This window comes from Dasypus novemcinctus, chromosome 17 (genome assembly GCF_030445035.2).
Source record: "Dasypus novemcinctus isolate mDasNov1 chromosome 17, mDasNov1.1.hap2, whole genome shotgun sequence".
NCBI classification, from domain to species: Eukaryota; Metazoa; Chordata; class Mammalia; order Cingulata; family Dasypodidae; genus Dasypus; species Dasypus novemcinctus.
Window position 1 is genome coordinate 73,908,586 of NC_080689.1, and position 16,392 is coordinate 73,924,977.

At 40.0% G+C, this 16,392-nt stretch overlaps 1 protein-coding gene across 12 annotated transcripts in view; it reads left to right on the plus strand.

The window, feature by feature from the left end:
- The window catches only part of CTNNA2 (catenin alpha 2), a 1,156,618-nt gene that overhangs the window by 928,049 nt on the left and 212,177 nt on the right, over positions 1-16,392 (plus strand). The gene's annotated exons all lie outside the window — the stretch shown is intronic.

Genomic DNA, 16,392 nt, shown 5'->3' on the forward strand with positions numbered 1-16,392 from the left:
GTGAGGGGCTGTCCTGACATTGTAGTATGTGTGGCCCCTGGCCCCTACCCAGTAGATGACAGGAACCTATCTCCCACTTTCAATTGTGACAACCAAAAATATCTACAGACATTGCAAATGACCCCTAGGGACAAAATTGTTCTTGATTGAGAACAACTGCTCTACATTATTTAAATAAAATAAATAGTTATATCAAAAAATTTAAATTATATTCATGCAGTGTCCCATACCTACATTGGTTAATTTCCAACACACATTATTTTGCCCAAATAAAGTGTTCAGATCACAGAAGAGAAGGTGAAATTGTCTATTTTTCAATTGAAATTGTCTATGAAATTACTGTTACATAAAATTCATCAGTTTCTCTTCCCATAAGTAATTTGGTGAAAGACCTTTGTCCCCAAATGATTTCTCTATGACCTTCAATATTGCCTAAGTTCTTACTGCTTAAAGTTAACTGGTTTTGAAGAATGTCCTAGTATTCTGAAACTACTTCTAAGAGGAGACAATTAAGTGTTTTTCAAATATTTATGCTTAATTAAGAGTCTCTCATTCAGCCAGCTGTCTGGCTGAAAATAAGTTTCTGATGAAAGAGGATAGGAATAGATATTAGAAGACGAGGTAGGTAGGTAAAAAGATACTTTTGGAAAAGGCATGCATAAGGAAGAAACTGGACGATGACAAAGTCCAACCTCATCCACATCAGCAAAAGGGTTCGGGAAGGGCCAATTATTAAATGAGACAATATAAAGACAGTATATACTTAATAGACGCCTATTGGTTGAGAGTTACATTTGGGTTGGAATTTCCTAGTTTTGCTTGATCTCGATTTATTTTGTAGACGTATTGCCTACTTTATATCAATCTCTTAAGCAAACCAACCAACAAAAAGCCTTTAATGTAGGTTACAACTTTTTTGGGGGAGGGAGAGGTGGGGGTGCCCTGTCATATCTCAAACTTGTACCTCCAAGCCTTAGACTTGGGCCATTCTCAACCAGGAATTTCTTTCCCATTCTCTGCTTAGTGATCTCCTGCTTGATTTTCTAATGAAAAAAAGAAAAAAAAAAGTAATGATGCAGGATATTTTCCAAGCATCTAAGGGGAAATAGGAGCTGTAAACCTTGTAAATAAGTCCCTCCAAGGTGAAGATGGTGCAAAAAGGCAGGAAGAAAATGGTCATTCAACATGGCCATGTCATAAAGAATGACAACGATCGGCTCTGGCCTTGATTGTTTTGCTCCCTGCCTGTGAAGGGGGGGCAGGTGTTTGCAGTTGTCTGTTCAAGTATATTAAGGGACAGACACCTCTTCCCAGGTCTTGAGTCTAACAATTACAGGAAACATAAGGTCTCATTGCTCAAAGTCTGGCTTGTGGGTGCATACCTTCAGCCTCAGCAGGGAGCTTGTTGGAAATGCCAAATCTCAGGCCCCACTGTGGACAAACTGGATCATAATCTGTGCTTTATCAGAATTCCTAGGAGATTCACTCAAGTTTGTGAAGTGCTGGCATGAAAGAAGTTGTTTTCCAGAGTGTATGCCTGTGACGAAAAAAAAAGATTGTATGATCAAACACTTATGTGAGTAACTTGTGACTCTGTAGACTTTGTCTGGTGATCCACAATTCACAATGGTGAAACACACTTGGGAAGTCCCAAATTAAAACATCAGGACTTGGTGACAATGCAGGAGAAGGAGGAGACTTGAAATTCAGACATAGTTAAGATTTGATTATGCAACATAAGTGCAAGTGTTGACAGGATAAAAGTCATATTTTGGGTGATTACTTTGGATCACTTGTGTTTTTTTTAATTGCTGAAATATGGATAAATTTTCAAATGTCATGGCAGGCAGCTTGCTAAATACCAAGAGCCTCCAAATCATCCTGTCAAAGTTAGCCCAGAAATGTGTAATTACTAATAAGTCAATGCATATTTATGCAGCCCAATTATTTGTTGGCAATTATTATTAATTATTTCTGGCATTTGTTCCAAGTCAATTGGATAAAATGTGGACCATTTGAAAGCCTAACTCCAAATTGCCTTTCTTTTTAGAGATAAAGAAGGCAGAATATTTACTTTCATATCTCTATTTTGAGGGGTTTGCATTTTACTTTTCAATGCTTGCTTATGGCAGTGATTGCACATCTCAGAGGTGAATTTTTTTTTTAAGGTGGTACCGGGGATTGAACCCAGGACCTTGTACATGGGAAGCAGGCGTTCAACCACTGAACTACATCTGCTCCCCTTAGAGGTGAATCCCCTCTAGGGCATCACCAATTCTTTCTCTCTTACAGAGATTCTTGCACCTTAAAAAAAAAAAATCCTCAACCTTTCTAAGTATGTTAACTTAGGGAAAACCTGACTGTGTCAAGAAGTTCCTTAAAATTTTAAGTCCGTTTCTGTCACGATCCAGCCAATGATATTCTCCATTCTTTCCATTTCCTGATGCATGGGAGACAGAGCTGTGTGTTTTTCACTCTGCTACAATTTAGTCACCAAAGCCTATATTTTCCCTTCCAAGATCCGTCATTAATTCCCATCCAAAAAAAGCCACTGTAGGATTTCCCATCACACATTTCTTACTCATCCATGTCAAGGAACTTTACACATCCATGTCAAGGAACAAGATCTCATTCTGAAAGTGTGCCCTGAACAGCCGAAAAACCTTGCAAGTTCCTGTTTGCCAAAAGTGTGCAGAGAGGGGTGAAGGATGGTGGTTGTGCTGACCCAGGCCTCTTCTGTACCTCTGGGAAGTCTTATTTCCTAGCTGGAGCAAGTACCTTTCCCTGATTCAGTTTGTGGCCATCGCGGCTGGGGAAAATATGGATTGCTAAAATCCTTTCCTCTTTTTTGGTAGTAAAATATACACCGAAAATTATACGAGTGAATACAATGGTGGTGGGAAGCAAGGCAATGACTTGACTACATTATGTAACCATGAGCTAAACTCTCCCTGGTCTAAATAATTCCTTGTCTATGTTAGAGCCCTTTGGAAGCTGTGTCAACTGTGGTCAGCATATCTTATCTACAAAGACAAAGGGAGGAAAAAATAATCATCAACTTATTTCCTACTTCTCCTGCTGCATTTTAATGTTAAGATGTTTGCAAAAAAGGTGGCAGTAGTGTGAACATATGAAGCAAACTTTTGCAGCTGTGCTTGACAATAATAACAGCTAGTGTTTGTATGACTTTTTTTTTTTTATTTTTCAAAAACACTTTCATCAATGATACTCTTGGTCCTCGGAACAGCCCAGTTGGGCCACACTACCAGTTGGGGCCAGAAATGAGGATAGAGCCCAGATTTGCACCCTTCTCATTTCAATTTCATTCAATCACTAATCGTTGAATGTCTGCTACAGGCCAGGTACTGTTCTTTGCATGTGAAATATATCAGTGAACAAAAAACAGATCTTCACCCATGGGAAGCTTAATTCTAAGTGTGGAAGACAGACAATAAAAATAGACAAAAGAAATAGGTAGGCATAATTGTTGGAAGATGACAAGTTCTATGATAAAAGAAACAGTAGAGCAATATAAGGGAAATCAGGAGCAGGGGGTTGCAATTTTAATTAGGGCGTCAGAAGAGGTATATTAAGAAAGTAGCATTTGAGCAATGTGTGGAAAAAAATGATTTGGGTGTTTAGTAATTTAACCATTTTGCCTCCTTGCTGCCTGTACATTGGTTATGACATGATTACTCAAATGACTTGCAAATTTTTTTTAGGAATTTTTAACAAACGTAGAGTGATTAGAAAGAACAGTGGACATTAGCCTGGATTGCTGAAAAATGATAGTGCAGAAATGGCAAAAGCAAGCCCTGTTCTCTGATTTAGCCCTGATAAGCAGGAAATGGCAGTGGTGTTTTTCAGGACAGGTGCTTTTCAATTTTTAAAAGAAAGCCTTAGAATTAAACAAATAAAAAGATACTTCTGTCAATACTGAATCCATGGTCCTCATGGGCTGATCAGCGTTGCTTCCAAGATGCCCACGTGCACATATTGGTACAAGAGTGCGCACACATCTATATAAAGTTACCACTTCTGCTGGTCCTGAAGAGCTCTGTTCTAGGTCATTGAAGACCCACCTCCTTATTTGTTAAAGGAGAGTGGGAAAGGAAAGATAGAAGAACTCCAAAAGGAGACTTTGACAGATTTGTGATCTAAACGCTATAAAAGTGTATCAATCTCTTAGGGAGCCCTTTATCCTGTGATCTCAAAGTCTTTAGTTAAAGCAGGAGGGGTAAGAATAAGCTAGGTAATCTAGTGGTGCAGCCCTCAATCTCAGTGGCTTAAAATAATGCAGATCCAGTTCTCCTCCATATACATGCCCTTCGAGGCTTCTTGGGCTGGGGATTCCCGGGCTGATGGAGTGGCCACTCTCTGAATATGCCAGTATCTGTGGCTTCCACTTGGAAGTGGCGCACACCTTCCCTCACATTTCACTGGCTTCAAATTTCAAGGTCACTCAAGAGTTATGAAAGTAAATCTTACCCTTTAACAGGAAAGTAGAGAGAGTCAGATTATCTGTGAACCACAACTAATAGTTAGCACAATGGTTGAAAGTTTGAAAGCCCAGGCTGTTCTGAGACTTCCTGCTTTAAATTTATGGAAGAAGCTCATTTTTACTTTTTGTTGTTTCATACCTTCTTTCTCTCCTTTGTTCTAAATCATATTTTTTCTCCCTTATCACCATCATATTATGACTGGGTGCTCTTAAAAAATTATGAACATTGGTAGGAGTTTTTGTTTTGGTTAATAAAAGAAAATAAAAAAATAAATAAAATAAATAAAAGAAAAGAAAAATCTATATTTTTAAAAAGTCTCCTTACCCTTTCTGTTTACAACCCCCCCTTCATTTCCACTCAGATCCTACTTGACCCATATTTAGAACATAATCTATGACCGTGGAAGGAACACTTGGAATCATCTTGCTCAGATCTGTCACTTCAAAAAAAGAAGGAAACTGAATCCCAGGGCGATGCAGAGATTTGCCTGAAGCTACGAATACTCCTGCTAGGGCTGCAGAGCCCCAGCCAGGAGAATGGTGGTGTGAAGAGAGCTCAGTCATTAGATTCCTAAATACTTGAGTTCTCATCCTGAGCCTGTTTCTTTCTTAGCTTTTTTAGTTTCTTTTTCTGAAAATGATGACAGGGATATTTACTAATGGTTATGGTAAGGATTAAGTGCGATGATCAATATAATGTGCAATGAAATAAGCCAGACACTAAAGGACATATATTGTATGATCTCGCTGATAGGCAATAATTAGACGAAGCAAAGTCATAGAGTCAGAATATATGGGTGTAGACGGGGAAAGGGAAGTTAAGGCTTAAAATGAACAGGATTCCTATTTGGAATGATTATGGAAATGTTTTGGTAATGGGTGGTGGTAATGGTATCATAATATTGTGAATGTAAATAGCGGCACTGAAATATATATCTGAATGTAATTAAAAGTGGAAATATTAGATTATACATAGTAGCAAAATAAAAATTTTTAAAGAAATCCACGGAAATGCACTTCACAGTGAACCTTAAGTTAAACCGTGGACTATAGTTAATAATACAATTATAAAAATGTGCTTTCAACGGTAACAAATGTTCCCCAACAACGCAAGGTGTTAATAATAGGGTAGTATATGGGAATCCAGCATCTTATGCATGATTGTTCGGTAAATCCACACTTCTCTAATAAAAAGAAGAAAAGGAAAAAACTTAAGATATAAAAAAATTAAAAACTAAATAAAATGTCTATGCTGGGACACCTGGCATCAGCCAGGAATGTCCTCAGCAAACTGAGATGCATGGACCCTCATACTAGGAGAGCCAGAGGAAATGAATGCTGCTTTCTCACTGGAAATGAAGCCATATCAACTAAGGCAACTTGATGTTCTGAGCCTGCATGAAGAGAGAAGAACCAACATTTTTGGGCACCTACCATATTCTTTGTTTTGAGGAGGTATTTGTTTTGTTGTTCAGAATGAATACTGATTCCTCTTGTGAATTTCCCTTCCTTTCAGGGAGGAGAGTCAGGACCAATTTGTACAAAGATTAGAAGTGGAAGAGATGAAGTTTAAGGTCAGCACAGATGAAAAAGACTTAGTTTTGTTGACAGTACTCTCAGTATGCTTTAGTGCTGATGTAGTTTCCTTAGCAGCTCATTGTTGATTTACAAAAAAGAAAGAAAAAGAAGCTTTGTCATTCAAAGATTAAACTTTAAAAAAATTAAGACAACATTCTGTTTTTTGACGGCATGACTTCTGCAGTACAAGTCCAAGGTAACTACTGCTAAGAAGAGCTCGTGAGGGTGGAAAAGTCTGCAAATATCACACGCTATGCAGGCAGTGGACTTGTGGAACTTGCAGGCAGTAAATGAGCCTAGCAAAGGTGGTATTCTTCAAATATTGTTTAAAGTTCCAAATATTATATATATATTTAATATGACTGAATCCCCTATCTGCAAAGAGAGTGATGGGTAGTTTATGTTTGTATTTGCATGAGTGGGCTTTGGAGTTTCTTGGTCTAGCTCTAAAACCAGTCTCAGTAAGGTGATATAACCCAAAGAAGCATAACTCTGGCTCAAAAAGCATTGAAGAGTAACATGGATCTGCACTGGTGTTTTGACTGAAAATGCATAAGTGATGGTGGTGTATGTGTGTGTGTGTGTGTGTGTGTGTAGATAGAGTGTGTTGTAGGTGCTGTTATATAGCAAAAATTGGCTTTAAAAATTCTCTTTAGAAAAATCTCATTTCCCTCAAATGTCCATTTAACTAAAATAACTTCTGATATGACATAATGGCTAAAAACAGACTTGGAATACTACCTACCTAGTATAAATCTTGTTTCTTTCACTTGCTAGCTGGCCTGACCTTAAGTTTCTTAAACTCTTTTTAAATCAGTTTATTCATCTGTAGTGTAGGAATAATGATAGAGCAGCTGTGAGGATGAGAAAACTTATATGCAGAACCTGACATATTACAAGTGCAATTTATATATTAGTTACATTCAAAACCCTATCCTCTACAGGCATTTTCCCTCTGCCCTCTCCCCACCTTCTGACTCTGTATTTTTTACCGTCATTTTGTCCTTAACCATGCCATCTTCATTTCTGCCTCTTTACTTCTCATGCTGTTTCCCTAACAGAGGAGTTTGCCTCTTCAAAAGATGGGAGAATGAGTAGTAAATAGATACACTTAATGTTTCACTTTGTCTCAATCCCACATTCTACAAACTCTGAAAGTCAAATGGTGACCTATACTACTTCTTTGCTAGAAAATGCTAATAACCTCTCCTAGTGTGTCTAAAGTTAGAGGACTCTCTACCCAGGATTATGACAAGCCCATGAAATCTCCCTCTGGGCCTTGGGTCCCTCCATCAGGGTTGAAATGCTCAATTTTTAATTCAGCCATCTAATTATTAATAGATAAGTTGTGGTTGTAGTCAAAACTTTCATGCTTGGTCAGAGCTTCTTCACCTTGCTTGGTGTAATGTTGGCTCCCATCCAATATGATGCTAATGATAATAATTGCAGCCAATTCTTGAGTATAAACTACATGGCAGATCTTATGCTTGGTTGTTTTATATACGTTATTACATGTAATCTTTATAATATACCCCATGTGATAGGTAATAGTTTACCACAAATGGAGAAATCATGACCTAGAGAAGTTAAGTCATCTGAAGTCATACATCCAGTAATTGATGGAATCATTTTTTTTTTAAAGATTTATTTATTTACTTATTCCTCTCCCTTCCCCGCCCCCCCCCCCCCGTTGTCTGTTCTCTGTATCTATTTGCTGTGTCTTGCGTCTTGTTTCTTTCTCCGCTTCTGTTGCTGTCAGCGGCATGGGAATCTGTGTTTCTTTTTTTAATTGCGTCATCTTGTGTCAGTTCTCCGTGTGTGTGGCATCATTCCTGGGCAGGCTGCACTTTCTTTCACGCTGGGTGGCTCTCCTTACGGGGCGCACTCCTTGCACGTGGGGCTCCCCTACGCTGGGGACACCCCTGCTTGGCACAGCACCCCTTGCGTGCAGCAGCACTGCGCATGGACCAGCTCCACACGGGTCAAGGAGGCCCGGGGTTTGAACCGCGGACCTCCCATGTGGTAGACGGACGCCCTAACCACTGGGCCGAGTCCACCGCCCAGTGGAATCAGATTTTGAATCCTCATCTTGCCTGAATCTGAAGCCACTTTCTTCCTTCAAGTTTCCTTGCTTCTTTATATGGCAAGAAAATGGCTGTATGTTTACTCCAGGATCTTGATCCTCTAAACACTTTCTCCCCCAGAGCTAAGATGCTATGAGGTCAATGCTCTCTGCTTCGTGTGGAGGTTAGTGGATTTCATCCTATTATGACAGGAAAAGTCTATCCTTAAAACAAATTTTCCCCATTATAAAACACGTGGGCACTATTTCTGTACAACGGCTTTGAACTGCATGGGTTCAATCCTGAGGCCACCACTGCTGGTTGTGTGACATTGGGCAAGCTACTTAACTGCTTTTTTCCTCAGATTCTTCTCTTGCAATATGGGGATAATAAAAGTGTTGGCTTCATAGGGCTTTTGGGAAGGATAAATGGTGATGATAATGTAAATTCCTAGGACAGATTTGGTACATAGTAAGTACACAAGAAACTTGTCATCCTCATTGTTATGTTTGTTATGTCTATTTCTAAATTCTTCTCATTGTTTTTATTGTTATTGTTATTCTAGAAGCTATAAATCAGGGTTACATCTTGCCTGGTTTTATTAGCAGTCAGAGAGTGAGCCAGGTCCTGTAAGAATAAATTCTGTTGCTGGTTAAGGATGAAATGGAGACACCAGGCTTTCAGGCAGTCTTCAGAGAGGAAGTTCAGAGGACTGACTGCAAGCACCCAGTGTCTGCAGAAGAAATCTGCATACCCTTTCTACAGGTCCACAAATATGACAATTATTTGTTTGCTTCTCTAAAAACCAAGTAAACAAGCAGGTCTTCATATGGGACATGCTTGCTTCTCTCCAGTTCATCACCCCATACATACCCATGTCTTGAGCCTCAATCTTTCTAGTGATTCTCTTTTGGTTTCCTTTTTGGGAGAGTATGATGATGTGGTCAGAGGACATTTATAGATCCATCTCTCACAGCTCCTAATTATTTGATGTGCACTTTTTCAGGTATATTAGTCAGCCAAAAGGGTGCTGATGTAAAATACCAGAAATCTGTTGGCTTTTATAAAGAGTATTTATTTGGGGTAAAAGCTCACAGTTATAAGGGCATAGAGTCCAACTCAAGGTTGCTTTCTCACTAAAGTCAGTTGCCACATGTTGAAGCAAGATGGTCTCTGATCTCTGCCTGGTCTCTTTCCCTCTAGGCTTCCCGTCCTCTCTCTCTTCTGGTTAGGGCTTGTGTCTTTCTAGGCTTTCTTTATCAGCTGCAAACTGTCAGGTGAATGACTCGTCTCTACCTGGGACCACAGGATCAAAAATAACAAAGTTCTCTCCTCTTCTGCATGTCTTCCTGAGTCACCATCTTTTTTTATAGGCCCTCCAAGGGGGTGAGGGCTCATCCTGAGTCACATTTTATTCAGGAATAAGGAAGTGGTTGAATCAAAGCCCTAATCTTTTTTTTTTAAATAACACTTTTCTTTATTAAAGTTAATAAATCACATAGAATGTTACATTAGGAAAAAAACATAAGAAGTTCCTCTATAACCCCCACACCCCCACCCCCATCATTTTTGTAAATTGTATTCTTTTGAAGATACATACCTAACAAAAAAGGTTACATTATAAAAAAACCTAAGAGGTTTTCCTGTATAACCCCCATGCCCCCACCCCACTCCTCCCACACCAACAACCTCCCCCATCACTGTGGCACACTCATTGCACTTGGCAAACGCATTTTGGAGCACTGCTGTTCCATATGGATAATAGCTTACCCTATAGTTTATTCTGTCCCCCAGTACATTCAGTGGGTTATGGCAGGATATATAATGTCCAGCATCTGAACCTGCAATATAATTTAGCACTACTCCAAGTCCCAAAAATGCCCCCTCATCACATCTCTTCTTCCCACTCCCTGACCTCAGCAACTCCTGTGGCCACTTTCTCCTCATCAGTGATACAATTTCTTCTTATTAGTAGTCACAATAGTTTTATAGCAGAATATCAGTAAGTCCACTCTAATCCATATTTTATTCCTCCATTCTTTGAGCTCTGGGATGGTGATGTCCACTCCACCTCTATATTGAGAGGGGGCTTAGATTATACATGGATGATGGATGCAATTCTCCTGCTTGTAGTTATAGGCATTCTCTGTTCCCTGGTGTGGTGGTTGACCATCTTCATCTCCTTGTTAGCTGACTTGTGTAAGTCCAACGAACCAGAATGTAGGAGTTGCAATTCTGCTGGGGCTTAGGTCCCAGTTGGTACATGGGCAGTCCTGAGATTCAAGTCTCCTGAGTGTACACCAACCCTAGCACCAAAGATTCAGTAAAACTGACAGAAGAGGCATGTATAGAAGGGTCATATCTGAGTCCAACTCCATCACACTCAGAGACACAAATTCCAAAGTAGTGCCCACTGACATGGTACTGAACTCTAGAGATATCTGCCATGACCATATCCCTGTGGGTCTCCATAGCCCTCAGAAGAACCAGTACTTGGCATTGTATCCACTTTGGCTGTTTCTGGGTCCTGCTGAGGAATGCATAAGCATAAGCGTGACCCCTCTGATGACTTCCTGACTCTTTTTTGAAGCCTCTTAGCCATATTAACTCATTTGTCTTTGCTGTTTCCCCCTTTTATTCAAGGTCAAAAAGCAGTTTTTAACACATAATCCTACTTGTGGGCTGAGATATTCTGCTGGTCCAAGTTGACCCTTTTATTCGAGGTCTTTTTCTATTTACATCACCAGCTGGTGCTTGGTAGTAATCCCTCGGTGCAAGGGAGGCTCATCCCCAGGAGTCATGTCCCACACTAGGGGAAATGTAATGCATTTACATGCTGAGTTTGGCTTAGAGAGTGCAAAGACTTAATCTTAACAGGCAATTTAATCAAGGGTCCCTCCACTGAATCCAAAATAATCAAAGGGTATAATAACCAGAAAATTGATTGGTTTTCACAAACATAATCTTTTTCTTTTTGGGATTCAGAAATAATCTCAAACAGCCACACCAGGTTAGACCAGAGACCAGGAGCAATGGATTTGAGTACTTGTTTCTTTATCATCCAACTACCCAGACCACATTGGAAGCCTCTACCAGGCATATAGGACTAGAGTATAAATGCTAAATACTCCAAACTCATTGTGAACCACTTAGTGAGCTCTCCGTACTCTCATCTCCTCAACACTGCATCCCCCTGGCAGAAAACTGACTCTGTCTTTCTTTTACATCTTTATATCTGCATTACTTCTTTTGCAAAGAAACTCCCATGCTTGGGGCAAGAGGGTGACCAGGTGGATGTCAGAATTCTAAGCCATGAATTTATTATCTCTTTTCTTTTTTCCTCTGTTTCCTGTCTGTTAAATAGAGATCGTAACACCATCTCCTTCTCTGGAACTAGAGAGAAAAATTGAATGAGAGTTTAAGACTTTAAAACTCTCTCCCTGTCAAACAAAACACAACTGTGAGTGGTTTCAGAAGAAAGCCCAGGCAAGCGCTCACATCATTTTTGCCATCATCCCCATCTTATTGTCTCCTATTAGTCTCCAGATATCTCAGAACTAGAAAACAGACCGATCTTAGCTCTGTCCAGGTTTAGAATTTCCATCTCTATCCCCAGCATCTCCTATAATACCCACCAGAGGCTGGTAGCAGAGAGACCTGCAGAAAGGAACTGAAGTTCATTGTTTTCTTTCACCTATTTTAGTCTTCCATTGGTATCTGCTATTGGATGGTATAAATTTGTAGCCCTGAAGTATTAATCACCAGATGAAAGAAAGGCAGCCTTTCTGGGTAAAGAAATTTCATATAAAATTTCTTGGGTCTGTGTGAACACAATGCATGGCCTTTAGTATTTACTCAGAGAAACATCATTTTTTTTCTTTAAAGATTTATTTATTTTTTATTTATTTCTCTCCCTTTCCCCCCAAACCCCTCCCCCCCCATTGCCTGCTCTCTGTGTCCATTCGCTGTGTATTCTTCTGTGACTGCTTCTGTCCTTACCAGCAGCACCAGGAATCTGTGTTTCTTTTTGTTGCATCATCTTGCTGTGTCAGCTCTCCGTGTGTGCAGCACTATTCCTGGGCAGGTTTCACTTTCTTTCGTGCTGGGTGGCTCTCCTTACGGGGCACACTCCTTGCACATGGGGCTCCCCTACGCAGAGACACCCCTGTGTGGCACAGCACTCCTTGCGCGCATCAGCACTGCGCATGGGCCAGCTCCACACGGGTCAAGGAGGCCCAGGGTTTGAACCGTGGACCTCCCATGTGGTAGATGGATGCCCTATCCATTGGGCCAAGTCTGCTTCTCATCACTTTCTTTTATAAGATTGTAAGACAGTAATGAAGTCCGAACAAACATCCTTCTTCCCAGCCATGTTGCTACTTTAGAATGGAGGATAAGGAGTAATTTTCAAGTCATGATAGAATTAATTTTAACTGACAAAGCAAGGAAATTAATTTTCAGGTTGCCACTGATTTCTTTTCAGTCAATCTACAAATATTTATTGAGTAATGTCTAAGAGCTCAGCAGCAATGCTGAAACAGAATAAGTGTGAAATATAACCTCTTCTGGGGAAACAAAGCTAACATCCAAGATCAATAGAAAAATCACTTAATTGGAATTTGGAGGCCTATAGCCTTGATAGTTTGTAGAGTGTGTGGTTAATGAAAGTACCCAGAGTCAGGCTCCCCAGGTAAAACCAGACACTATCATCAACCAGCTGTGGAACTTTTGAGATATCCTATACCCCTCATCAATTTTCTCATCTGTGAAGATGAAGCTAATCACAGTGCCTACCTCAAAGGATTGTTGAGAGCTTAGAGATAAAACTTGGCTAGCATTGTATTTAGGGCACATTAACTAAGAGACATTCTTAGTTTGATATTTCAGGAAATCCTCTTAAAATCTCTTGGAAAGAAAAGACCTGAATGTTGCAAGCTTCCTGTGCCCCTGACACCATGTTGGGCATACCACATGTGGATTTTTATTCGTTTTCATAAACACTTTTGAAGAGGGTAAGGGAGAGTTGGGAAAGGTTAAAATAGCTTTGCAAGGACTCCTATGTGGGGAAGATCAAAGCTGAGGTTCACACTCTGATCTGTTTGAATCTAAAGCCTGTACATTTTCTAGTATCCTCCCTGACCCTCAGTTTCACTTGTTGGGAAACCATTGGGTGGATCAGACTTCTCTAAATTTTGTGATTCTAAGTCATCTGGCCTCCAAGGGAAAATGGATTTTTGGTTAAGGATAGAAGGAATACAGAAAGATTTCTGAATGTATTGGTCCATGAAGAAAGGGTAGGATTTGGCCATGTGGAAAGAAAGAGAGAGGGCATTTCAAGTAGGAATAAATACTAGAACAATGGTGAAAGGGTAGGAAATAATAAGTAAGGAGGACAGTGAAAATAATTTTCCTCACTTAAAAGGAGCTGCTATGGAGGAAATAGGGCTATTCTTCCTAATATCTTAACCCAGGGCTTCTCAACCTTGTTACCACAGGCATTTTGGGTGAGATGATTCTTTGCTGTGATAGCTGTCCTGTGCATTGTAGGATGTTTAACAGCATCTGTAGTTTCTGTCCATCTATTAGACACTAGCAGTGTCCCTACTAGTATCCCAAATTGCAATCACCAAAAATGTTTTTCAGATAGTGCCAAATGTCCTCTGAAGAGCAAATTCACCCCAATGGAGAATCACTGTCTTCACCTAAGCCGTCACACCATAACCTAAGAATAGGGATAATTAAATTCAACATCTGTGAGTTTAATCTTGTTTCCTTGGGTTTATATTTACCCAATACAGCGGCTCTCCAACTTGTCTGTATATGAATCACCTGGGAGACCACAGTATGAAATATAGATTCTCAATCCTCCCACAACTGAAAACTTGATCTAGTTGGTCTGGCTAAAAATCCAAGAATCTGCTGCTTAACAAGTCCCTGCTTCCTGCCCCACCCCAGGTGATTCTGACACAGGTCAGTGACCACACGTAGGGAAACCCTGTCCCAGTTGTTGTAATAAGAGACAATTTTGACCCTGCATGTATAATAGAAAGACAGTGCCTTCAGGACCAGTAATAGTGCAACTTACATCTTTCTTCTTCATTTACTCCAGGTTGTATAGTGAAGCATGTAGTCTTTGACTTAAACACCCTGGTTTCAAAGCTTAACTACCTCACCTACAGGATATGTAATCTTGGGTGAATCACTTAGCATTTCTGTTCCTGTGAGACCTCAAAGGTAAAATGTGAATTATTGCTATCACTTGCCTTATCAGTTGGTGTCATGTGTTAGTAGTTACACAAAAATATTCCTGTCATTATTCCTGCAAAAGTTACATGCTCAATAAATAAATAAATATTTAGAGCTAGTGGCAAATGTTAATTATAAATAAAAAGCCTGGAATGTTACCATCATAAGAGCATTCTTGTCCTTTTTTGGAATCCATAGTACACTTAGCATCTTACTTTTACAGCACGGTTGCTAAGAGTCATCTGAGAAGTTTGTAAAATACATGTTGCCAGGGCTCTAGAAGAGAGTCTAATTCTGAAAGTTTTAAGTGGTATGTAGGAATCTGTATTTCTGAATAGTTCTCCAGTTATGTATGATGCAGCCAGCTCGAGGGCCATACTTAGTAGCTCAGCATCTTGGAGGGAAAAACTCACCTACTGAGGGGGATGGACTTATTCTGAAACACAATGGTTAAGTCTCTTCATCCATCCGTCATGATGGCAAAACATTGTATGCGTGTGTATTTGATAATTAGCAAGCATTCTCATTAGCTTCTGGTTTTCTTTGGTTTATTTGGTACTTTTTTTACCAAATTAGTTAGAGTCTGAAAAAAAAATTCTGTAAGTGTCGCTGAGCGTGGGTGTCTCGACCTCGCTCAGGCCCAAGAGTTGGGGGGGCTTGCTCCTGCCAAACCGCCGGCGGGGGGTACTCCAAGTGGGAGTACCGGTTCTCCAGGTGTGGGGGACGCGCGGTTAAGAAAGAACCACGGAGACCGCTTGAGCGCAAGAACAGGTCTGCTTTATTGCGGAAGTACATTTGATTATATAGGGTTGGGTAGAGGGAGGAGAGTGGTGGAGGGAGGGCTAGCTATGGGGCGGCTTTGGATAGGCTGAAGCTGATGGACAGATCTGAGGTAAGCAGTTACTGGGGGAGAGGGCAGATTGTAGGTTGGTAAAATGGGCGGGACTGGCAGGGAGGATGGAGGGGGGTGGAAGGGGAGGAGGAGTAGTAGAGGAAGGCAGTAACATGTAAGGTTTTTTTTTTTTTTTAAAGAAAGAAGACACATTGGAGAGGATACCACCTAGTCTTAAAACTCCTTTCAACAGGATATGCCAAAAAGTTGGTTTATGATCTTGAGAAAATTGCTTTGTAGAATTTCTTAAAGTAGCCCTGATTCTTTTTTTTGGAAGGTATAAGGGATTGAGCCCAGGACCTCGTACATGGGAAGCAGGCACTCAACCACTGGGCTACATCCACTCCCAAGTCCTGATTCTTACCAAGCCAGAATCCAGTCATGTGGTATTCCAGAGGCCTGCCAGAATTTGTTTCCATTTGATCTTTATTTCTTATTCTTTAGTAAAAAACAAAATTTTAAAGATAGAAATGAATTTTCTCCTTAGGTTTTTCTGAGGGGAAGCAAAAATTTTTTACTTGTTAAAAAAACAAAAAAGGGAAAATGGATTTTAAATATTAACTTTCCTTAACATGCACTCAAAGCTCCCTGGTGTTTTTTTTTTCTGGGTCTGGTGAGAATTATGACCATCATAAATATGTCAGTGTTGTACATACAGGGCAACACCTATTACAGTGATGAAAGGCAAAATGTTAGAAACAAAGCTTTATAATATTTTTCATTTTATTAATACACCAATTTATTTTTACTTTATTAGTATTTCTAAATTACGATATCTTCTATTTCTAAACTTTAAACCCATCACTGTATTTCAATTTCCTATTAATTGAATTTGGCAGGCAATATATTAGGATTCATTGTTGAAGAAGTTTTGGACCACAGAGAGGTTCAACTATGGCAGGGGAGGAACTCTGGTGTGGGGTGTTACTGATGGGGGGCACATCGGTGGGGGGGAGTTCTCCAGGGCATGTATATAGGGAACATAAATATGTTAGGATATAAGTTGGGTATTTTTATACTAGTTATAGTTACAAATGTCAACTGAGGGAGTGCTGAGTTCCTACCCAGGGAGCTTTGTCACATTCCCCAATGTAACAACAATAATCCCCCAA